Source organism: Kogia breviceps, chromosome 4 (genome assembly GCF_026419965.1).
Source record: "Kogia breviceps isolate mKogBre1 chromosome 4, mKogBre1 haplotype 1, whole genome shotgun sequence".
Taxonomy (NCBI): domain Eukaryota; kingdom Metazoa; phylum Chordata; class Mammalia; order Artiodactyla; family Physeteridae; genus Kogia; species Kogia breviceps.
Window position 1 is genome coordinate 19,449,659 of NC_081313.1, and position 26,666 is coordinate 19,476,324.

Sequence of the window (26,666 nt, forward strand, 5' to 3'; positions counted from 1 at the left end):
AAGAATAAAAGGTAAATCAGCTGAAATTATTTAAATTGATGTAGAATACTTTGCTTCCCTGCACATAATTATAGATAAGTTTGCTATTTAACCTTTGAAATATGTACGTACTTCTCAATCCTCCCTGGAAAAATAATGCTATTGACAACTAATTATTAGAGTGAGGCAGTGAATGATGTGATTTATCATATGTACTGCAATTTCTTTATATTTTCATTATAAATAAGCAAATTTTAGCAACGATGATAAATTTATATTTAATTGTGCAATTAACTCAGACTTTAAATAGAAAATGTCCAGTAATTAAGCTTTACAAATACTCATAATTATTTGGTGTAGAGTTGGTAGTATTGAATAGCTGTGCCAGGAAGTTCTAGATTTGAGTTTTTCATGATCAATTAGAGCAGGCAGTATGCAACATGCAGATTCTAAAGTTAGAGGAAAATGTGTATATTTACTTTTATTCAAGTGCTATGGCATATTTTGTCTTTTTATTTTTTTTTAGCCAGTAGCAGCTAATACTTTTCTGTACTATAAACATGAAATCTGTTTGATAACTGTTATCAAAACATCTGTTCTTCTGTATATGCCATTTCTGAAATAGGCATTTTTATGTCTCCCCACTGGAATAATTGAATCTAAGTTTGGCTTGTGCATCTTATATGGATTTCTAGTTCTATTTCAAGAGTTATTTTGCTCTTGGATGTTATCAGTTTTAAAATGTGTCCCCCGTGTGGAAGAGAGGAGATAAATCAGCTTTATATTTTGTGGTAAAGCAAACATTGTGCTTAAACACTTATGGGCTGCAGGTTACCCTGATAAAGAGACTGAAGGCAGTTCCTGGAGAAGGACTTAGATTAAAATTGTCATCCGTCAACATTCCTAGAAAATGGAGGAATGGGGCCTTAGTCTTGTTGGGGGATATAGGAAGAATACCACAGAAGTCTGCAGTATTAATTTTTTTTTTAGACAAGAAATCCACATTGTGGGTTTGAAATTACTTTATTTACAATTTGATAGACGTCTACTTAAAAATGATATAAAATACCAAATAGGCTTAGTCAGTATATAAGCTAAACATAAGCAGAAACATTAACCCTTGTACAGACAGTTGGTTTGCATAGATGTTACCCATTTAATGACGTTTTATGTTCTGTACTTTATGAACTTTAAGACATTAATTTTTTTTGTATTGAAAAGCTTCCCAAACCAAGACAAATTTAATGATTATTGATTATAGCCATTCTTGTTGACATTGCCTGAACATATGTAAAATAGCTTATGTCTATTTCTGTTTCCTCACCTCGACTGAAATATATGCATCAATGATTCCCGTTACATTTTATTAAGTTGTCACCTAATTTTCATTCCATAGTATTACAACCAGTCTTAACTCTTGGGTAAGGGTTGTCAAGATTTGAAGAAAATGTTTGAAACAGTACTGGAGAGCTTTTTAAAGAAATGATACATTATACCCACAACATTAACAGAATGAAAAAAAAATGATCATCTCAATAGATGCAGGAAAAAGTTTTGACAAAATTTAACATTTATTAATGCTAATTTTTTTTAAACTCTTAACAAAATCAGTACAGAAGGAATGCACCTCAGCACAATAGTCCACGTATGAAAAGTCCACAGCTAACATCATAATCAATGGGGAAAAAACACGAAAGGTTTTCCTCTAAGATAGTACAAAGCAACGTTGCCCACTGTTGCCACTTCTATTTGTATAGTACTGGAATTCTTAGCCAGATGAATTGGACAAGAAAAAAAAGGCATCCAATTCAGAAAAGAAGAAGTAAAATTCCCTCTGTTTGCAGATATATCTAGAAAATCCTAGAGACACAATAAGATAACTGCTAGTACTAATAAATGAATTTAGTAATATTGCAGGATCAAAAGTAACTTACAAACACCAGTCATTTTTTATATGCAGACAATGAACTATCCAAAAAAGAATTTAAGAAAACAATCCCATTCAAAATAGCAAAAAAATGAACAAAATACTTAGGAATAAACCTAACCATAAATGTTGTTCACTGAAAATTATAAAATATTAATTAAGAAAATTAAAGGAGACAGATAAATGGAAAGACATTCCATGTTCATGGAAAAATGAATATTGTCAAAATGTCTATACTACCCAAAATGATCTACAGATTCAATGCAATCTCTATCAAAATAACTTTACAGAAATAAAAAAGACAATCCTAAAAATCATACGTAGCCACAAAAGACCCAAAGTAATCAAAGCAATGTTGAGCAGGAAGAACAAAATTGGAGACATTACACTTCCTGATTTCAAAATAAATTACAAAGTTACAGCAAGCAAAACAGTATAGATTGGCTTAAAAACAGACATATAGGCCAATTGAACAGAAGAGAGAACCCAGAAATAAATCCATAAATTAATGATCAATTCATCTTCAGAATTGTGTGCCAAGAACATACAATGGGGAAAGATTACCTCTTCAATAAATTATGATGGAAAACTGCTTATCCATATGGATAAGACTGAAACTAAGCCCTTATCTCATACCATATACAAAAATCAACTCAAAATTGATTAAAGATGTAAACATGAAGCCTGAAACAGTAAAAGTACTGGAAGAAGATATGGAGAAAAAGCTTCTTGACGTGGGTCTGGTCCGTTATTTTTTTGGCTATGACTCCAAAAGCAAGGGCAACAAAAGCAAAAATATGACAAGCAGGATTGCATCAAACTAAAAATCTTCTGCACAGCAAAGGAAACAGTCAACAGGGTGAAAAGGCAACCTATGGAATGAGAGAAAATATCTGCAAACCATATATCTGGTAAGGGTTTAATATCCAAAATATACAAGCAAATAGTCTGACTTAAAAATGAGCAAAGGAGCTTACCTGGTGGCGCAGTGGTTGAGAGTCCTCCTGCCGATGCAGGGGACGCGCGTTCGTGTCCCGGTCCGGGAAGATCCCACATGCCGCAGAGCGACTGGGCCCGTCAGCCATGGCCGCTGAGCCTGCGCGTCCGGAGCCTGTGCTCCGCCAACTGGAGAGGCTGCAATAGTGAGAGGCCCGCGTACTGCAAAAAAAAAAAAAAAAAAAAGAGCAAAGGACCTAAACAGACATTTCTCAAAAGAAATACAAATGTCAAAGAGTTATATGAAAAGGAGCTGAACATCACCAGTCATTGGGAAATGCAAATCAAAACCACAGTGAGGTATCATCTTACACCTGTTAGAATGTAGATATCATTCTAACATATGGAGAAAGTGGAACATTTTTATGCTGTTGGTGGGAATGTAAATTGTCACAGTCATTATGGAAAACAGTATGGAGATTCCTGGAAAATTTTAAAATAAAACTACCATATGGTCCAGCAACTCCACTTCTGGGTATAAATCCGAAGGAAATGAAATCAGTTCTTCAAAGAAATATCTGCACTCCATGTTCATTGTAGCATTATTCACAAGCACTAAGATATGGAAACCAACTAAACAGCCATCAGTGGATGCATGGATAAAGGAAATGTGGTATATACATGAAATGAAATATTTTTCATTCTTTAAAAAGAAGGAAATCCTGCCATTTGTGGCAACATAGATAAAATTTTGGTCATCTGGAGAATGGGCAACTGTAGGACATTATGCTAAGTGAAAAAAGTAGTCAGAGAGAGAACAAATACTGCATTATCTCATTTATGTGTGAAATATTAAATTGTCAGACTCACAGAAACAGAATAGAATGGTGGTTGCCAGGGACTAGAGTATGGAAACAGGGACCTGTTGATCAAGGGGTATAAAGTTTCAGTTATGCAAGATTAATAAGGTCTGAAGATCTAATGTACAGCAATGTGACTATAGTTAACAATACTATATTGGATATTTGAAATTTACTAAGTGGTTAGATCTTAAGTGTTCTCAGCACCATGGAAAAAAAAAGAAAAAAGACAATGATAAGCTGTGTGAGGTGATGAATATGTTAATTAGCTCAATTGTTATGATTACTTCACAATGTATAAGTAAATCAAAACATAAAGTGGTATACCTTAAATATATATAATTTTTATTTGTTAATTATACTTCTATACCACTTGGTGGGGGGGAGAATGATGCTTCACAAATGCCTTCGATGGTCCAGAAGACAATGTTATTTAAGAAAAATTCAGGAATGAGAAATCATTTTTGTATAGTTTTACTGGCAGTGTTTTTGCTCTCTTAGTGGTAGATGAAATAAGACTGCATAGTGCGTAGCAAGCATAGTGATGCCTTATATATGATGAAATACAGTTTTAAGAAATTTTACCCATAATTCCAAAATTTATTTAATAATTATCAGTTGTATAACTATATCAATAAATATTAATATTATATCAAATAACATTGAAGACAATAAGTATTAAATATTATTTGAGGCATTTTATGTAAATTGAAATGAATAAAATTGCTGAAACATACAAGTCATGATTATGTGTGTACCAGATAAACTATCTCCAAAAATATACAATTATAAATTATTAAAATAACTCAAGAAACTCACAGAAATACAGTTCCACAAAAAACAACTTAAATACAGTTTGTCTGTAACAAGTAAATAGGACAAATGAGATTAAAAACAATAAATATTTAAAAGGTTAAATAATATATATTTATACAAATACTTTAGAAAAATATCAATTTTTAGTGATATCTAGTCTTAGATAAATCTTATTAGTGATATCTAGTCTTGGATAAATATTATATGCCTTTTTCCAGATGAATATATACATAATGAAAGATAACTCAAAGAAAACAAGTTGGGCAGATATTTTTTAATACAGCATGATAAAATAAAATTTAAAACATGAAAAATGAAACAAATGGCAATCTCTTCCTACTCTTATCTAAAACTTTTAATGTAGCTGATATTAATTTTGTCACTTAGATTTCCACTTAGCTTTCCACATCTTTCCTAATGTTTAAAGATATAGCTGAGTCACCCATGTAAGGTCTTCTTCCTTCCATTTTTTCTCTTCCTTTTTCCCAGCCTTTTCTGCTTTCTTCTCTCTCCTGCTTTCCTCCCCTCCCTCCTTCTTCTCTTCTTCCCTTTGCTCCTTTCTGTTTTCCCTCCTCCTCCTTCCTCCCTTCCTTCCTTCCTGATCTCTAAATCTTTCCCTGTTATATTGAGAAAAAATCTGTTCAGGTTATTACCCTTATTCATCTTGCTTGAAATAAGATTGTATCTAATTAAATATTTAAATAAATATACTAGAAATCAAATCCATAATCAGCAAATAATTGCTGCCTCTGAAAGTTAATAATAATTTTACTATTTACACATGATTTTTAATTTTTTTAAATTTGTTTTGCTTCTTGCGTAGTTTATATGTTGAAATTTTTAGTTTGCTTTATTTGCTTTGCCTTTTTTGGCCAATCATAACAATAAAATAATACATTGATAATACAGGACATATATGTAATGTGTAATCAAAATTCATGGAAAACTAAAAAGAATGAATGAGGCAAAATGTATCTATAAGTGGTAAATTATAAAAGAGAAATGAATGTAATATGTGCATAAACAAGTTTTATTTAAACTCCATTACATTAATGGAATAATGAACACTGATGGTACTATGTAAAAGCTTTTCTGGCCATTCGTTGAGTTTTGTCCAGTATGTAGGTATACATAGCACCAAAGTCAGGAACAAGTACTGATACATGCTACAACATGGATAAATCTTGAAATACTATGCTAAATGAAAGAAATCAGTCACAGAGGACTGACCGTATGTGATTCCATTTGTATGAAATGTTCAGAATAGGCAAATCTATAGATAAAGTATATTAGTGGTTGACTAGAGCTAAAGATGGGGGTAAAGTGGGTGAGATAGAATGGGAAGTGACTACTAATGTTTACAGAGTTTTTTGGGGCGCTGATGAAATTCCCCAGAATTAGATTGTGGTGATATATTCACAACTCTGCCAACGTACTAATAAAAGATTGAATAATACATTTTAAATAGGTGAATTTTATGGTTATGATTTGTATCATGATAACACTTAAGAACTTGTCCTTTTAATAAATTTCTATGAAAAAAATTTACATAATCCCTTTAAAGTTTCTTAGTAAACTAAAATTTAACTTTTAGACCACAAATTATCTAAAATGAAAAGGGAACCATATATATAATATTTCTAGAAATAAATGCAAACAAAAATAAGAAAACCGAGGCAACATTAGAGAAAGAAAATCTTTAATGGTTTAGTATGTAATGTTAATTCTATCAGAAGCTTTATTCAAGTGCTACAGAAATATTAGAGGATTACATATAATCTTCAAATTGTTTCTGTAACATTGTGTGATATATTTTTATTTGAATTACTAAACAGTCTTATTTGCTGAATAACTTAAAAGCAGTTCTTTTAGTTATAAACATAGAATTCACAATATTTTAAATTTTTGTATGTGCTTCCCATGATATGTGGTTTTTATTTAATCTTATGGTTAAACAGATTGGTATAACCTATTAATTATACTTACAAAATATAAAGCGTTGGACATATAGCAAGGGAAATACTTTTTTAGATATTAAATCAAGTAAAGAAACTTGATTTTTCTCTAAAATACTTGACACGCCCAGGAAGGGGAAAATTAAAGGTACTGGACTCTATCAAAGATACAGATTTCAGCAATGCCGCTATAATGTACTATGATCCAGTTTAAGACAGCAAAGAGATTCCTCTGAAACCAAGCTGAAACCTGTCTCCTGTAATGGTTATCCTATCATCCTATTCTAAATACCTTTTGAAGCCACTTCATGGTACCCATTCAAATATCTTATTTGTTCTAAATAGAAATGTGAATAGTGCTTTTCAGGCACAGGAAGATTTATTGCATTTTCTCGAGCCTAGACTACCGAGAGACTATGAAGAAAATTATCTGTTAATGTGTTTGTCTGTGGTGAGGTTATAAAAGATACTGCCATTTCTTTTCTACTTCTGTATTTATAAATATTTAGTGAGTAATAGGTGTTACCTTTAAGCCAAAACAACAAAAAATTAGGAGTTACTTAAAAATTTTTTAAGTTAGTCGTATATTTACCAAAGTACAGGGACCCTAAAATTTGGTTAAAGTATTAAAGTTATCAATTGTATACAAAATTTTAAATCTTAAATATAAAAACATAATATGGTTTCTTAAAATTAGCTAAATATGAGCTAAAAAAAATAAACCTAAGGAAATACTAACAAATATTTTATCAGGTGTTGAGTTGATTTAAACATGTAATTTTTAAATATAAAGTAAAGGCAGCTAGACCCTAAGCTGCCCTCCCCCGCAAAATGAAAGACAGAGAGAGAAATCAGAAGAAAATCAAAGATTTCCTAAAGCCTTGATTATAAACCTTACGGACCTAACGACACTTCTGTATAGTCCTGATGTCAGTATTTTACATAATATGAAATAATTTAAAACATTTTTCATTTTAGTGAAATGTTTCTTACAATTTTATTATTAGCCCTTTGCCTAGGAAAATTGAAAAGTAAAATAATCACAATTTAATTAAAACTATATTTTATTTGATTTTTAAACATTATTAGAATTTTGCAAGATACCTGACCATTAAAAAACATTTACTGTTTGAATGTATACAAAGCAAGAAAATGTAGCCAAGCAAATATTAAGTAAACTCCAACTTTTCAGGATCAAAAATCTAAAAGAGGTAAACACTTCTGATTTATGAGCCTAGAGAACATGCAAGAAAACATCAGTGGTATAGTTTTGAGGTTTAGGATTTGGAAAGCAAAATCATTAAAGAGAAGAAAGGTTGAATATAAAATGAGTGACAGTGGTAAGGTGTAGTAGAGTGCTGCTGTGCCAGCTTGAATTTTGGTTTTTTAGTTGATGCTTTGCAATATTTTCATCCCTGTGACTTACCATGTGAAACACATAACTGAAAATGTAGATCAGCAAGAATGAAGTCCTGGTTCAGTACCATCTTGAGGGAGAAGTTCACTTTCTTATAAGCATTCTTTGGACCAGATATTTAAGAAGAGTCAGGTGGGTGTTAAGGAAAATTATTTTTCCTACATTTTTGTGTATTTTAATCATTAAATAACCTTTACATTTTATAAGTGTATGGTTTGTTTATTTCATAGGGTAGTTTGAAGTTGAGCATTTAAACATGATTTTACATTATTTTTAAAAAAATTTAGTTGGGATGGTTCTTTTAAGGATGAGAACTGAAATCCAAATAGATCAAATAAGTTAGGTTTTCTCTGGAAGACTGAGGCAAATTTCACAAGCACCCACAAAGTGTTACGAAAATACAGTTGTCATCTAAGGGACAATTCCATACCATTCATTGAAGATATAGAATAAATATTAAATGATGCTCATTCCTTCTAGACATAGAATTGCTTTATTATTTTACTATTTTTTTAAACATCCAGTGAAATGTGCAAGGTAGAGATGATGCCTGGAAATTCATATTGGCCAATATCTTCTAACAATCTGCTCTGGGAAATTGGTGGTATCTCGCATCCTATTTCAGCCTTATTTCAGGCTTGAAATGTAGCACAATAGTCAATATAAGCAATTGGTACATCATGACCATCTGGCTTTTTTTGGCAAAGTACAATTGTAATTTCATAATGCTGTGGGAAGCAGTGACATATGCTTAGTGTAGCATTCTATCCAAAATGGATAAACCGATTCACTGTAATCCTGATAATGCAAGTGTTGTGGAACACTTTTTTACCGTGTGTGTGTGTGTGTGTGTGTGTGTGTGTGTGTGTTGGCAATCTTTTTTAAAAACAGCATGTTTCTATTTTTCTATGAAGGAAAAAATGTTCTTTGAAACATCAACACACACACACAAAGCAAAATTATACAAAGTTTCAAAGGGAATAGAGAGAAAATAAAGATTCTCTTTTTACCACTCAAGCAGTTTCCCAGTCTAACTACTCAGAGGTTAAGTGCAACATATTTTATATGCACAGATTATACATAGATGCAAATAAAATTGCAAATATATTTTAGACGTATTCAAAAGTGAGAATGTGATTTAGATAAGCAAGATGATAATATATGTCTGCAACTTTGCTTTATTATTCTATGGTTTTCCATTGTAAGGCTATCTTGAAACTACAGAATTTTCCTAATTCAACCTATATTTCTAGTTATTAATATTGTTTCTAGGATTTTGGTTTAGGGGCAATTGTAAATACTATTTTAGCATATCTGTAAGTGTATATCAGTGTCCTTCGTGGAGTAGATTACTTTAGATTACTTTCAAAAGCACAAGTGAAAATTCTATCCCCATCATAGTACTGTTTACTTTTTGAACAAAATAAACAAACAATATGCCCACAAGCTGAATGATTTTTACTTTAGTGTATGTAGTACACTCAGGCATAGAAACAGCAAATAACGAACATCTACTCTACTTTGGCATTGTTGTAGATACATTATATTACAAAATTAAATATAAATACACTTCATCCCTAGCATTTTTTAATCTAAAGCCTACTCGGTCAAATATCAGTATGTAAACAAAGATTTATTTGGTTGTTATTTGTGTGATATAGATTTTATGTCTATTCTAATCTCACATTTTCTGTGTCCCCATTTTAAAAAAAATGTGTTTCTCATGCAAAGCATTTTAAAAAATTTCTTTGGATTTCAGAAGCTGTATTAAGATGTACCTAGGTGTGATTTTCTTTTTATTAATTCTTAAAAAGTTTTATTGTACTTCAGGAATCTGGGGGTTAACGTCTATTATGAGTTTTAGAAAACGTTTAGCTAGTGTTTCTTCAAATATTTCCACTTAAATTATATATATTTTAGAATTTCTTATGCTTCTCACATATCCCCCCCCCCATTTTTTTTCTGTACTATCCATTCTCTTTATTTATCTCTTCTCTTTATTTCTGTGTGTTCAATTCAATAATCTTACATTGGGTCTAGCCTGCTTTTAAAAGGAGATATTGAAATCCTAATTTCATTTTAAATTCTAAAATTTCCATTTGATCTGTTTTTAGATATCGAATCTCTTTTAGATATTGCAATGTTGACACAAATAATCAGTAAAGAATCTATACTAAGAAATAACATAGAGTTTTATTCAAGCCAAACTGAGGACTAGCTCAGGAGTGCAGCCTCCACCAAGGAAGAAAGTGCTCTAGACAAGCATGGTTTTCAGTACAGTTTTATACCTTATTAGAACAAAAAACATTCATCAAACATGACAGGGGTACGTTCCTTCAGGTTTCAACAGAGGTGCATAGTTACAGATGAGCACGTACACAGAAAGTCTTATGACCCCGGCATCTGGGAAGGGAACCTTACCTTTGAAGGCATGGCAACATTGCTGTCATAGGAAAGGAGGCATTTTCTGTCTTCAAAGTGGACATTCTTTACTTTAATGATTAAAGCAGATGTACAATGTATGTTTAACAGGCCACAAGTCAGGCTGTTCTATTTCACATAAACTTCAGGTGAAATTATGTATAAGCCAGAATGGCTTCCCCGTACCCCAACATGCAAAAATTTCTTCCATCAAAAATTTTTGGCTGAAAAAGAAATTTCTGCTGAAAATCTCTATTATGTTTTCAGGACATGAGAAATTTACATTTTCCCTTCAAGAAGGTAAAACATCCAAATCTCAATATTTCAGTAGTGTTTCATGTGTAACATCCATTAGATCATAAAGGCAGGTGGGTACTTCTGACCTGCCCACTGCTGGCCCAGTGAAACCACCTTGAACTGTGACAAGCAGCTTGAACTGTGACAAACCACCTTGAACTGTGACAAAACGTGCTGCAGACTTTTCACATAATGAGAGCTTCTATCTGAAGCTGCTTCTGTTTCTCACTGGTTTAATAATCACTGTTCCTATAGGGTTATACTTTACTACTAAATCACATATATTTGAAAGAGCCTTTGATACAGAGACAGCTATGTTTATGCCAATATTTTTTCCTGTGGTTGCTGTCCCTGTCATCGTGGTGCTCTTTGTCTCAGAGGCATTTGCATTCAATGTGGACAACTGGAAAAAATGTATATTAAAAAAAGAAAAAGAAAAATTCTCCCATAATTTTACCACCCATAGATAACTGCTAGTTTGGTTTATATTCTGCTCAGTTTTGAAAACCATTTCTTACTACTATTTTCATATGTACTTATAGTTTAAGGTAACATTCCACCAGGTTACCTGAGAGCTATTTGTAGCTTTTCACATGAGTGGCTATTTAATTGTGCTGTTTTCTAACAAAACATATTTTACCTTTTTTTCTTCTTTTTTTTTGAATTTTATTTTACTTAATATTTTATACAGCAGGTTCTTATTACTTACCTATTTTATACATATTAGGAAATTTACCTTTTATCATTTAACTAGGCATCACATTATTCAAGTATCCTGCTATTGATACTTGAATAAATGACTTAACACAATGATCCTTACTTAAATGGTTAGGCATAAAAACCAAGAAATGGTTGGGCATAAAAACCAAGTAAAAGGCATTCATTTTTATTTGTTGAGAGGAATAAATTATAAGAGTGTATTGTTATTTGGGGTCTATTTTTATTCTTACTTGTGGTTACATGCCATCTACAATTTAATATCTCCTTTAAGCAGTTAACCCAAATATAAAATGTTATAAATATTTGAGATGGGAGTATTACGTAGGGTAGGTTTGTAGGCAGTCCCATCTTTGGATGTGCGAACATACTTAGAATGGTTGTTCATCTCATTTCTTTTTATATAATGCCAATGTTTTTCTTGTATTTGGGGCATCTTTTTCACTATTTGTAAAAGATTAACATCTATAGTGTTAGATCATTTTGTAGATCTTAGATATTTGCTGAGTAGATATTAATATGTGTATTTTTCTTCAAGTATTTAAACCATGGATACATTCAAGAGCAATTCTAACTGCCACTTGGTAAAACATATCCTATGGTGTCTACCTTATTCAAATATATACACTGCAAGTGTTTTAAAGTTGGAATCAAATACTGGCATTGATATTTTAAAAGACTGCAAAATAGGCTTGTTTTTAAGTCTCTAGATTTTTTTCCCCTAGATTTTAACTGTTGACTCACTAGTCATTGATATTTTTAACTATATTAAATAGATGGTATTTATTTATGGTATCTGAAAAATAAATATATTTTTCAAGCTCTTTCTCTGTCGTCTTCTAGCACTTGATGATGTACAGAAAGAAAAGCTACAATTAACCCATGTAAATGTCTTAGTGATATATGAAATTTTAAACAATGATTGTAAAAATAATAATCTTAATTAGGAATTGCAACTTGAAATGTCAGTACAAGCTGCAGGTTTTACACCATTTACTGTAACCAACATAAAATTTTTACCATTAAATGAATATATTAGAAGAAAAGCTGCTATGATCTATTTATTAAAAGGTTTGAAATAGAGAGATAAAAAGCACTAAAATAACTGTAGCTAGATGACATTTACATAAATATACACTTGTTTTATCATAACCCTTATCAAGATTTTTCTAGCATCCTTTGATTTTTTTTTTCAGTCAATAGGTCCCCAACAAAGGAGGTTCTAACACCATAAAGTAATCTTGACTGTTTTTGAACTATATATGTATGGTATCATGGAGTATATATTATTTGTGCTTACTTTTTTGTGTGTTGTTGTATGTAAAAAGTTATTTTTGTGTGTGTTTTTGCTTTTTTAAATTACTGTAAGGCATTGTGTGGTATGGATATTTCATAATTTAGTAATACATTCTACCACTAATGGACACTGGGTTGTTTTCTTTTTTTAACTGTTATGCATGAAATGCTATGAAAATAATTTCACTTTGTGTGTGTGTGTATGTGTGGACATTGGCACTCATTTCCTTTGTGCACATACCTATGAGTATAAATGCTGGTCATAAAATAGGTGTTTGTTTAGTTTTAACAGTATTGTCAAAGAGTTTTCAAAACCTATTGTATCAGTCTTTACTTCCATCAAGAAAATTATGATTCCCTCTGACTTTCACATTTTATCCAACACTTAGTATTATCACTGTTTAATTATAATTCCAGTGTGTGTGTCTGTCCTTCTTATAGTTTGATATGCACTTACTTGATAAGTACCATGCTGAAACAACTTTTTTTTATTCTTAGGAGTCTTTGATATCCTCATTTATTATTATTATCTCTCTTAGATTATTTATACTTTGTCTTGTTAATTTATGAGATTAAATAAATCCAGATAGTAGAACTTACTCAGATATTTGCACTGCAAACATTTTCTCTGTTTCTGGCTTGTTCCTTCTTTTGTGATTTTTGGTTGATAGAAGTTGTCAATTTTAGTGATGAGCAAATTATCCACCTTTACTTTTATGGTTATTGTTTTCTGTGATGTGTTTAACAAATGTTTTTGTACCCTGGTCATGGATTCTGCCTTCTTTTCTCTAAGTTTTATCACCCTATGAATATTTATAGCATCTGAGCTTAAGTTTTGTGTGTAGTGAGACCCAAACTAAATTCTCAGTGAAGGTGAAAGTAGAGAAATCAGAATTGAAGATGTCCCAGACCAGGAACAAACTGGACGCCCTTCCGCAGTGCCTGTTGGAGAAGAGTTACAAGGACAGGAAGCATCTGGCTGAGGAAGCCTGGAAGACCCACTCAGATACCCACAGCATGGATTGCTCCATCATCGTGGCCACCAGCAGAAGGCCATCTGCCCACTTGTGCCACCAGCGAATGAGGAAGAAGTGGAAGATGGATGAGCTGGCAGAGGGAGACTGCAGAAAACCAATAAGTGTGTGATCAAGCTGTTTGACTGGAGTGGTGATTTAGCACGGTTTAGGGAGAACACACCGCTGTAGTCAGTCTGTAGCGCCTGGATGTGCAATAGCCTCTCACTGCTAACGTGTCAGTGCTCGTCCAGCTCACTGCTAATCACAATGTTTGAGGATGCAGACGTTTCAGAGGTCGCCAACAGCGAGAGTGGTTAGGTGTACAAGCTGCTTTCGCCCATAGCCCCTGGGCCACCTGGAGATGCCTGCAGATTGTGCATACCTTCCCCACTGCAGTCAGAGACACAGGATACCCCCAGTGATGAGGCCAAGTCTGAGCCCTCAACCGCAGCAACGTGGAGAACTGGAAACTCGTTTGACGGTGGAGGACCAGCATCCTTACTCATAAATCATGAAGTTACAATAGGAGATGGCAGAGAAAGAGTGATGTCCCCTTGTCCCCCCACTCCAAGAAGCATTTCCCTTCTTGAAAAAATAAGGTCAAAGTACATTTTTTCATATAGAAATTCACTTTCACTTAGGACCATTTCTTAAAAAGACCACCATTTCCCCGGTGAACTGCCGTGGCCATTTTGCCGTTAAGTCAGGCCAATATATATGTGTCAGTCATTTTCTGGAATGCCTATTCAACCTATCTTTTGACTGTGCTTAGGCCAGTATATCTTTATAGTTAGATTTTAAATGTGGTGATATATGCCCACCTATTATTTTCTTCTTTTTCAAGGTTTCCTTGTTTTTTTCTGGGCACTTCTCATTTTCACATGAAAAATAGAATTATATTACCATTCACACACACACACAGAGACTCGTAATGAGTGGAATCAAAATCAACTTGGAGAGAAGAGACATTTTAACCTCTTGAGTCTTCTAACTCATAAATATGGTACATCTCACCATTTATCATGGCCTTTTTATTTTCACAGAGCAATATTTTCTTTTTAGTTTTCATTGTATATAACTGGGACATTTTTGTTATATTTCTATTATAAACATTTGTATATATATATGACCCATTAGTAGTCAGGAGAGCATTGTGTAAAATCACTAGACAAAGGAATAGAAGAATTTAAAACATGTATGTCAGTAACCTAGGTAAGTAAAAGTTTAAGTAAACTAAGAAAACCGAGGAATACATCCATAAAAAGTAACATTTTCTCCAGTAACTTGTCCATTTAGAGAAGTAGGAAAGTGATCAAATTAATCTTAGGAGCAGGGTATGTGACACTCCAGAGACCATACTGAGAATCTTGGGTTTCACAATGTTTAATACAAATGCGTAGACATTTCCTTTAGACTCCCTGTGGCTTCTTAAAGGAGCTGCGACGTGAAAAACCATGCCTGAGTAAAATATTCTAACTGGCCATTTCAAGATGCAAATATTTTGTGAGTAATGGGGAGGGAACAAGTGTATTCCCTGTTTTCCAGGTTTGTTACTGTGCTGCATCAATAAGACTGAATCCAGTGTCATCCCCAGTTTATTTCTCATTTGAACAAATTTATATTCTGGATAAAGTAAAAGATCACAAAATTTTCTAGTGAACATCCAAGGTGATGACTTTTTGGAGAAGGATGTATCTTTTCCAGGCTGCAGTATGTTACAACAAGGTGCTAGTCCCATTACTAACATGGTGTGGAACGATAGAGAGAAGAGAAGCTTTTTAGGCATAGCTGATAAAAGCTCTGGGAACATTAGGGAAAACAAAACATTAGTGAAAACAAAACAGTACCTTAAAAAACAAACCTGTGTATCTCAAATAATCATTCTTATGGCTTCTTGTTTTCCATCACTTATCTGTGGAAATATGATAGCATGCAGAAATTGCTTAACTAAAGAAATGCAACAGAATTTTAAACTAATGTGTATGTCATGCTATGTTTTAACTTAGTGATGTGGCACTTTTTAGACTATCCCACTTTATATGTAAATTTCTCTAACTCTTGTAAATGGAAAATCTCATATAGACTATGAAACATCATTGTGTAGCATAAAAATTATATCAAAATGGTTTTTCTTGATGACATGCATCCATTAGAAGGAACCCATAAAAATGTTATAAACATATTTGGATCTGCTAGGTGATGATTTTTCTTGACAAGCTAATGTGCTGTGCTATGAGTAGAAATGGAGTAATATTGTTGAAAAGAACAAAATTACTTTAGTATCTTTTATGCCAAGAAAATCTCAAGAAAAACAGTACACTCTCCAAAATCCCTACTGTTAAGGTAGCCCCTTGAGAATTGCAAGTTTTCACATTATATTTTTTACCCATGCTTTCTAGATTGATAGAGAGTATATTGATGGAGATACAATTTTCTTAAATCTTCATTTAAGAAGTGCAAGGTTGCTAAATTGTCACTACTTCAATAATAAATAATTTTCCCTGAGTCTTTTATAGTTCAAATAATCGTTTTAAAGAACAGAAAAATTTTAAACACATGTCAATTTCCTATGGATAACATCTTAAACTAATCTGTATTTACTTAATTTTTAGAAGAAGACCTAGGATTTAGTGTAGCATTTGTATATGATAAACGCTTGAAAACTTGACTTAAACTCTTATAGTCCTGGTAAATAATTCAGCATTCATTCATTTTTTGTCATTTAAACATAATATTCAAATTCTAGGCATAGACTCAGCTAAAACTGAAGATTGATAAGCCTATTAACCAGCCTGTGTGGAAACTATTAGAGATTTTTTAACAAAGAAATAAACTTCCAGTTCACTTCATAACTATGAGCAGAAAAATAAAAGACAAAAGGAATGGTATATACAACAAGTGTCTACTCACAATATTGCAAAATTTAATTCAACATTATTTTAGACACATTTTTAAAATTTATGTAGTGAGCAAAGAAATATAGCAGTGGCTTCCAATTTTGGAAACATCAGAGCCTGATCAAAATAGATATTTATTAGAAACATGAAAATTCTGAGTATACTAACTCATCTATTATAAAATAATTATTAAATGCATCACAGACTTGGTTTGCTCAAGAAGACATTAAATCCAGAGACAACAGGCCTTGAAGCAAAGGAGTGTGATGGTTTGGATTCCATATTAATGACCAATGGCTGAAATTTGAGACAGAAAGTCAGGAGAATTGTGTTTAGAGCCAAGAAAGCTCAGTAGCCAGAATTAAGATCACTGCATAAAGCCAAGGTTCCAGAAGTTTCACACTTATTACCAAAGGAACTAAAGATCAGTAATCAAATAAATAAATAAATAAATGAAATAACATAGGTCCTTAAAAACTAAAGTTAGCCATAGCATGCAACAGCAGATGAAAATACACATGTGTGCGTGCGCGCATGCACGCACACTCACACATATATTAAAAACTCATTAGGAATTAACAACCAAAATATATCATATAATGGCATAGAGTCCAAATGTATACTGAGCACAAAGGTAAGAATTTCCAAGGTGAATAATTATTTTACAAACCAATTCCAAGCTGGTAAAACCCCAATGGCACATAGCATGAGGCAAAACGAAAAAAAGGAAGAAAAGAAGCAAGGAAGGAAGGAAGAGAGGGAGGGAGGGAAGGCGGAGAGGGCGGGAGAAAGAAAATGAAAAGAAAATATCTTTCTAAGAATTGCTTTAAATCTATTTCAATCTAGAATTTGTTTTGTACCGATATTTAATTACAATAATATAAATTAAAAACAGAAGCCAGGGCTTCCCTGGTGGCGCAGTGGTTGAGAGGCCACCTGCTGATGCAGGGGATATGGGTTCGTGCCCCGGTCCAGGAAGATCCCACATGCCGCGGAGCGGCTGGGCCCGTGAGCCATGGCCGCTGAGCCTGCGCGTCTGGAGCCTGTGTTCCGCAACGGGAGAGGCCACGACAATGAGAGGCTTGCGTACCGCAAAAAAAATAAAAAACACAAACAAATAAAAAAACAGAAGCCAATCTTTTACAAAATTAGTTCCATAAACAATATACAAACGGAAATAGTTCTAACATATATAGAGTCAGAGGTATAAGAGAAGAGATTTGAAATTTTACAACCATGTTATATGAGTAATATAAAATAAGTAAACCGATTTTACTTCAGTATGAAATAATAGAAGTCTGAGATAGATATAACCAAATAGTTAACTTAAAATCAAATTTATTAGGTAGACAATGAGTTAAAAATTAGATGTGGTTGGAATTTTCATTGTAAATATAATTGTGGAAAGCATTCAGAATACAACACAGAGATTGGAATCAAATTTTTTTAAAAAGGAGATTAAGGGACATGACGATAAAATAAGAAAGCCAATGTGGGTCTTTTAGGTGATTCAAAACAAGAAAGTGGAAAGAATGGGCATAAATAATATTTAAATACATAATGACTGAAGTTTTCTGGAATAGATAAATGTCCTAATTGATAGAACATTGATAACAACAAAAAATCTGTGAAAGTAAAATAATACTTAGAAATATGTAATAAAATATAAATTATTACAGGCAAAAAAGACTTTATGATTTTAAAAGTATCCAAAGGATAAAAAATAAGTTACCTACAAAAGACAAAATATTAAAGTGAAGAAACTTTTCATAACAACAACAACAAAACAAATAGAATTGTAACTTTCAAAGACTGAGATAAAATAAATGTCATATTGCAGTTTTGCATCTAGCTCAACTATCTCCAATGATAAGAAAAAACATTAAGATAGACAAACTGACAAAGTTTGCTACCAACAGTTACTCAATGAGAGAAATAGCAAGGATAAATTTAAGAGAGAAAGAAATTTAAGGAAGAAAGGGGAATTAAGTATTATTGAGGAAATAAATGGTAAATACATGGACAATCATAAAAAATAACGAATGACAAAAATATATTGAAGACATTAATAAAATGAGAACTGAGTTTCAGGCAGCAATAGTATGGCCACGGACACTAAGGATGAATGAAATTTAAGTTAAAATATTCTTATTTATTAATACTGTTGTTTTTGAATTTTATTTTATTTTTTATACAGCAGGTTATTAGTTATCTATTTTATACATATTAGTGTATATATGTCAATCCCAATCTCCCAATTCATCCCACCACCATCACCCCACCACCACTTTCCCCCTTGGGGTCCATTCGTTTGTTCTCTACATCTGTGTTAGGTCATTTGTAGAGAAGTGGATGGATCTAGAGACTGTCATACAGAGTGAAGTAAGTCAGAAAGAGAAAATCAAATATCGTATATTAACACATATGTGGAACCTAGAAAAATGGTACAGATTAACCGGTTTGCAGGGCAGAAATACTGCTTGTTGAGTAGAAAGATAATCGCCTGAAAGTGTGCTCAATTTATAAGGGTAACCATTAAATGAACAAAATTGGACATAAAACTGTAGAAAACTAGGTAAATGGAAGGAAGAAAATGAGAAAAATGAAAAAGGGAAATGTGTGCTATAAATAACACAAAATAATAATACAGAAATAAACATATATGTTAATAAGCACAATTCTGTAAATGAAACCAGTTAAATGATTTTTAAACACACTGAAAGAGCAGTGTTTTTTTTTTTTTTTTTTTTTGGTGGTACGCGGGCCTCTCACTGCCGTGGCCTCTCCCTTTGCGGAGCACAGGCTCCGGACGCGCAGGCTCGGCGGCCATGGCTCACGGGCTCAGCCGCTCCGCGGCATGTGGGATCTTCCCGGACCGGGGCACGAACCCGTGTCCCCTGCATTGGCAGGCGGATTCTCAACCACTGCGCCACCAGGGAAGCCCAAGAGCAGTGTTTTTACATGCTTGCTCAGCTCTGATTCTTTTGCTCTTCTGTGATGACAAGACAGTGAAGCTTCTTGCTCTCTGTCTGCACAGTCTGTTATATGTTGTTCTCTACATTCTCTCTTCTCTCTGGAAAATAACGATCCTTTAATATACCAGGAAAACGTGTACTTTTTTTTTCCAGATGGCTGCTTAAGTATCATATCTTTCTGAATTAGGATGCCTCATTAAAAAAAAAAGTTTCCAAAGGAATTAATAGACTATGAATTATCTGGGTACTCTAAAAGCTACTTACTTCTTATTTTCCAGGTCACTTTAATGTCTCTCATGAAAAATACTGATAGATGTATTCAGGAAGGGAAGGCATTGTGTTAAAATAGAAAAGTGGGGCCTCCCTGGTGGCGCAGTGGTTGAGAGTCCGCCTGCCGATGCAGGGGACATGGGCTCGTGCCCTGGTCTGGGAAGATCCCACATGCCGCGGAGCGGCTGGACCCGTGAGCCATGGCCGCTGAGCCTGCACGTCCGAAGCCTGTGTTCCGCAAAGGGAGAGGCCACAACAGTGAGAGGCCCGCGTACTGCAATAATAATAATAATAATAAATAAATAAAATAGGAAAAGTGGTTTAGATCATAATTCATATGGAAAATGTACCCTGTAAGAGTCTCTCTCTACTGTCAACCATACTTGGAAATATTTTGTGTATGGCATATATACTAATAAAAATAAGATGTATTTCATATGGCCGACATGTTGGAAAATAAAATTTATTAAATGTTATAGTGAGTAAAAACTTTAAGCTGAAAGAATCATTCATGAATAGTATGGAAGAAAAGACTATCTCAACAAGAAGAGAGGGAACATCCACTATGCAACTTTACTGCAGAAAATAGGAGATGAGATTATGTAGGTGAAGGTTTAATTTATAGATGACTTAGATTTTACACAGCCCTCATAACTGAAGTTGCTTCAAGCATTGAATATGCCTGCTCATTTTCCCACTATTGTGGTTTCAGTGTGTATAAATGAAGTATGAAGCCGCCTCCCTTTTTTTCTCAGAGGCAATCCCGAAATGGAAAGGTGCCACAGGAGGCAGTTGTCCACACTATCTTTGGGGCAATGGTGGTTGAAGGCTCAGAACCATTACTGCTGCCCTCATTCAACACACACTCCTGTTGCCATAATTCAAAAAGAAGTAACAGTCCAGTTCTGATCATGTCACTTTCCCATTGATGATTCTTCTACGACTTCTTGTTGCCTTTGTAATAGAGGTCTATATCCTATATTAACTTAACATAAACTGGCCTCTTACTAACTCTCCAAAGGCATCCAGTGCTTTTTCCCCATTGCTTACCAGCATCAAAGCAGAATGATCAAATTTCAGCTCTCAGAAAATTCACATACTGTTGTTACTGCTATACATTTTCTTATTATGGTCTAACTCCAAGTTATCTATCACAAATCAAATTGGAAATGAAGAAGTCTTTCTGGGCATACTAGACTAGATTAGGTTTCCTATTAGATGCTTTCATATTACTTTTACTTCTCCATTAGATCATTGACATGCTTATAATGAAATAATTAACACTGTAAATTTTTAAATGACTTTGTTCCTGTAATGGGATATGAGCCATGATAAATATAAACACATTTCTTTTGTTTAGTATTCAGCATACTTTGTCATAGAAAAATAATGTAATTATATTTAAATACTTCTTAAAAGTGGGCATAATGATATTTCCCTCATGTAGTTGCTGTGAGATTAAATAACAAATAAAAATCTCACTAATAATTTGACTGACACTTCATGTGTGACCATAGCCTCATGTAATTGAAGTCTCACAGTAACTCAGTTTGTCAGAAATTTACTCATTTTTTAAAATTTAAAAATAATGTATCTCAAACAGTTTTGTAATTATTTCAAGGTCATAAAACTAGCACATTTCTATTTCACTCTAAGTATATACTCTTTTTTTTTGGTTACAGCTTTATTAAACACAAACCATACAATTTACCCACTTAAAGTATATGTCATTGGTTTTTAGCATATTCACAGAGTTGTGCAACCAATGCTGCAATCAACTTTACAGCTTTTTCATCACCCCAAAAAGAAACTCCATACCTTTAGCAGTCATCCCTTATTTTCCTCCAATGAGGCAACCACTAATCTACTTTATCTGTCTATAAATTGGCCTGTTCTGAACATTTCATATAAATGCATTCATGCAATGTATGGCCTTTATAAGAGGCTTGTTTCACTCTGAATAATGATTTTAAGGTTCACCTATAGTGGAACATGTATCAGTACTTCATTCCTTTTTATTGCCAAATAATATTCAATCATGAGGATTTAATTATCCTGCCATTAACTGATGAACATTTGTATTGTTTCTACTTTTTGGCTATTATGAATAATGCTGCTATGAAGTTTATATGCAAGTTTTTGTGTGAACATGGTGTTTTCATTTCTCTTGAGTTAAAGTATATACTCTTTATATCATTTATAATCATAGCATTTTGTCCATTATTTCATTTTAGGAATTATTTGTGACTTTTAAATATCATCCCCCATATTAAATTATTTTTTTCATTAAAATGCTATCAGTCTTTAACTTTTCTCAATAATTAGCATAGTTGCTAAATGCTGGATTAATGAATTCTGTACTGTTTGGAAAGTAATTCATATAACTTTGCATAGATTTATGGAACTTATCAGGAAATTAAAGCAAAATAATAAAATATTTCTCTATGACTCACTCATTGTAACAGTGGCACTAGATGTGTCTTCTCTTTAACACTATCTGAACATTTATAAGCTAAAACTTCATATTAATTGTATAAGGATATTTTAAACATATTAGCATATTATGTATTGGAGATTATTGGAGGTTTCAGTAAAATACTCAGCTTGGGCTATACAGGAAACCAGATATCAGATGCATCAGTGAGTCACACATGGCTTCTGTAGCTCTAATCATATATACCTAAAACAAACACAGTACCTTCCTGCATGTCTGTCTTCATGAATTTTATTTTTGGTTTTATATCATTTTATAGCTAATTTGTTTTTACAATCATGGGGAGAAAAACCAACATTTCTAACCATTTTCAAATATAATCTGATATTTTCATGTACCTTCCACGGTGTCATAGTTTCACTTGTTTGTACCTGGTAACTACAGTTGATTTTGAGCTGTTCATTCCAGAGTTCTCCAAAGGCATTATTTAGGTTTGTTAGGAAAAAAATACCCCATATTTCAAATATATTTTTGACTTTGAAAATTATTAAACCTCATAATTATTTTTAAAGTTTAAAACTGAATTTATATTAGATCACATTAATACATTTAAAGGTCTCTGTGATATTCTTCAAGCCCATGAACAGAATGATTTTATCTTAACTAGGCACTGTTAATTTCACTGCAGTGGTTAATAAACCCTATCAGTATGCATTTATAAACCTGCTATTCCAGGTTTGCATTTATTGCTTTCCTATTTTCAAAGTGTCTTTTCATAGGAGCAGTTTAACAAATGTTAAATTTCAAAGACACATAATAGAGAATTACAGACATTTAAATGATGGATGCTAATTTGATCCTTATAAAACGTCAGGTAAATTAAGGTCATGTCTATAGAAGACAGTCATTCTAAGCTAAATTTTATTGTTAGATAGTAAATATGTCTCCCTTCTTACACCCTACCCATACAGTTATCAACTCAGAAATTAATGTAGTCTTTTTTTAATAGATCTTTATTAGAGTATAATTGCTTCACAATACTGTGTTAGTTTCTGTTGCACAACAAAGCGAATCAACCATATGCATACACATGTCCCCGTATCCCCTCCCTCTTGAGCCTTCCTCCCATCCTCCCTATCCCACCCCTCTAGGTCATCGCAAAGCACCAAGCCAGTCTCCCTGTGCTATGCTTCTGCTTCCCACCAGCCAACTATTTTACATTTGGTAGTGTATATATGTTGATGCCACTCTCACTTCACCCCAGCTTCACCCTCCCACCCCATGTCCTCAAGTCCATTCTCTATATCTACCTCTTTATTCCTGCCCTGCAACTATGTTCATCAGTACCATTTTTTTTTTAGATTCCATAAACATGCGTTAACATATGGTATTTATTTTTTCTTTCTGACTTATTTACTCTGGATGACAGACTCTAGATCCATTCCATCTCACTACAAATAACTCAATTTCGTTTCTTTCTATGGCTCAGTAATATTCCATTGTACATATGTACCACATCTTCTTTATCCATTCAACTGTCAGTGGACATTTAGGCTGGTTCCATGTCCTGGCTATTGTAAATAGTGCTTCACTGAACATTGTGGTACATGACTCTTAAAATTATGGTTTTCTCAGGGTATCTGCCCAGTAGTGGGATTGCTGGGTCATATGGTAGTTCTATTTTTAGATTTTTAAGGAACCTCCATATTGTTTTCCATAATGGTTGTATCAATTTACATGCCCACCAACAGTGAAGGAGAGTTCCCTTTTCACCACACACTTTCCAGCATTTATTGTTTCTAGATTTTTTGATAATGGCCATTCTGACCGGCGTGAGGTGATACCTCATTGTAGTTTTGATTTGCATTTCTCTAATAACTAGTGATGTTGAGCATCTTTTCATGTGCATCTTGGCCATCTATATGTCTTCCTTATGGAATGTCTATTTAGGTCTTCCACCCATTTTTTAGCTGGGTTGTTTTAACTGGATTGTTTTATAAGTGGATGGTTTTTAACTGGATTGTTTTAACTGGATTGTTTTTTTAACTAAATTGTTTTATTGATATTGAGCTCCATGAGCTGTTTGTATATTTTGAAAATTAATCCTTTGTCTGTTGTTTAATTTGCAAATATTTTCTCCCATTCTGAGGGTTGTCTTTTTGTCTTGTTTACGGTTTCCTTTGCTGTGCAAAAGCATTTAAGTTTAATTAAGTCCCTTTTGTTTATTTTTGTTTTTATTTCCATTACTCTAGGAGGTGGGTCAAAAAAGATCTTGCTGTGGTTTATGGCAAAGAGATTTTATCCTGTGTTTTCCTCTATGAGTTCTATAATGTCTGGTCTTACATTTAAGTCTTTAACCCATTTGGAGTTTATTTTTGTGTATGGTGTTAAGGGAGTGTTCTAATTTCATTCTTTTACATATAGCTGTCCAGTTTTCCCAGCACCCCTTATTGAAGAGGCTGTCTTTTCTCCATTGTATGTTCTTGCATCCTTTGTCATAAATTAGGTGACCATATGTGCATGGGTTTATCTCTGGGCCTTCTATCCTGTACTGTTGATCTATATTTCTCGTTTTGTGCCAGTACCATACTGTCTTGCTTACTGTAGCTTTGTGGTATAGTTTGAAGTCGGGGAGCATGATTCCTCCAACTTCGTTTTTCTTTCTCAAGATTGCTTTCACTATTCGGGGTCTTTTGTGTTTCCATACGAATTGTAAAACTTTTTGTTCTAATTCTGTGAAGAATGCCGTTGGTAGTTTGATAGGGATTGCATTAAATCTGTAGATTGCTTTGGATAGTGTAGTCATTTTCACAATATTGATTCTTCCACTTGAAGAACATGGTATATTTCTCCATCTGTTTATGTCATCTTTGATTTCTTTCATCAGTGTTTTATAGTTTTCTGAGTGCAAGTCTTTCACCTCCTTAGGTTTATTCCTAGGTATCTTATTCTTTTAGTTGCAGTGGTAAATGGGAGTGTTTCCTTAATTTCTCTTTCTGATTTTTCATTGTTGGTGTATAGGAATGCCACAGATTTCTGTACATTAGTTTCGTATCTTGCAACCTTACCAAATTCATTGATTAATTCTAGTAGTTTTCTGGTGGCATCTTTAAGATTTTCTATGTATACTATCATGTCATCAGCAAACAGTGACAGTTTTACTTCTTCTTTTCCAATTTGTATTCCTTTTGTTTCTTTTTCTTCTCTGATTTCTGTGGCTAAGACTTCCAAAACTATGTTGCGTAAGAGTGATGAGAGTGGGTACCCTTGTCTTGTTCCTGATCTTAGTGGAAATGCTTTCAGTTTTTCACCATTGAGTATGATGCTTGCTGTGGGTTTATCATATATGGCCTTTATTATGTTGAGGTAGATTCCCTCTATGCCCATTGTCTGGAGAGTTTTTATCATAAATGGGTACTGAATTTTGTTAGAAGCTTTCTCTGCACCTACTGAGATGATCATATGGTTTTTATTCCTTAATTTGTTAATGTGTTGTATCACATTGATTGATTTGCATATATTGAAGAATCCTTCCATACCTGGGATAAATCCCACTTGATCATGGTGTATGATCCTTTTAATGTGCTGTTGGATTCTGTATGCTAGTATTTTGTTCAGTATTTTTGCATCTATGTTAATCAGTGTTATTGGTCTATAATTTTTTTGTGTGTTATCTTTTTTTGGTTTTGGTGTCAGGATGATGGTGGCTTTGTACAATGAATTTGGGAGTTTATCTACCTCTGCAATTGTTTAGAAGAGTTTGAAAAGGGTAGGAGTTAGCTCTTCTCTAAAAGTTTGATAGAATTCTCCTGTGAAGCCATCTGTTCCTGGATTTTTGTTTGTTGGAAGATTTTTAATTACGGTTTCAATATCATTACTTGTGATAGGTCTGTTTATGTTTTCTAATTCTTCCTGGTTCAGTCTTGGAAAATTGTACCTTTCCAAGAACTTGTTCATTTATTCATGGTTGTCCATTTTATTGGCATATAGTGATTTGTAGTAGTCTCTTAAAATCCTTTGTATTTCTGTAGTGTCATTTGTGATTTCTCCTTTTTTAGTTCTAATTTTCGTGATTTGCATCCTCTCCCTTTTTTTCTTGATGAGTCTGGCTAAGAGTTTCTCAATTTTGTTTATCTTCTCAAAGAACCAGCTTTTAGTTTTACTTATCTTTACTATTGTTTTCCTTATTGCTATTTCATTTATTTCTGCTTTGATCTTTATGATTTCTTTCTTTCTACTGATTTTGGGTTTTCTCTACTCTTCTTTCTCTAGTTGTTTTAAGTTAGGGTTAGATTGTTTATTTTAGATTTTTCTTGTTTCTTGAGGTGAGATTGAATTGCTATTAACTCCCCGCTTAGAACTGCTTTTGCTGTGTCCCTTAGGTTTTGGGTCATCATATTTTGATTGTCATTTGTTTCTATGTATTATTTAATTTCTTCTTTGATTTCTTCAG

At 33.2% G+C, this 26,666-nt stretch overlaps 1 pseudogene; it reads left to right on the top strand.

Moving 5' to 3' along the window:
- The first annotated feature begins 13,494 nt into the window (after positions 1-13,494).
- LOC131754963 (protein lin-37 homolog pseudogene) lies at positions 13,495-14,291 on the top strand (annotated as a pseudogene).
- The last annotated feature ends 12,375 nt before the right edge of the window (positions 14,292-26,666 follow it).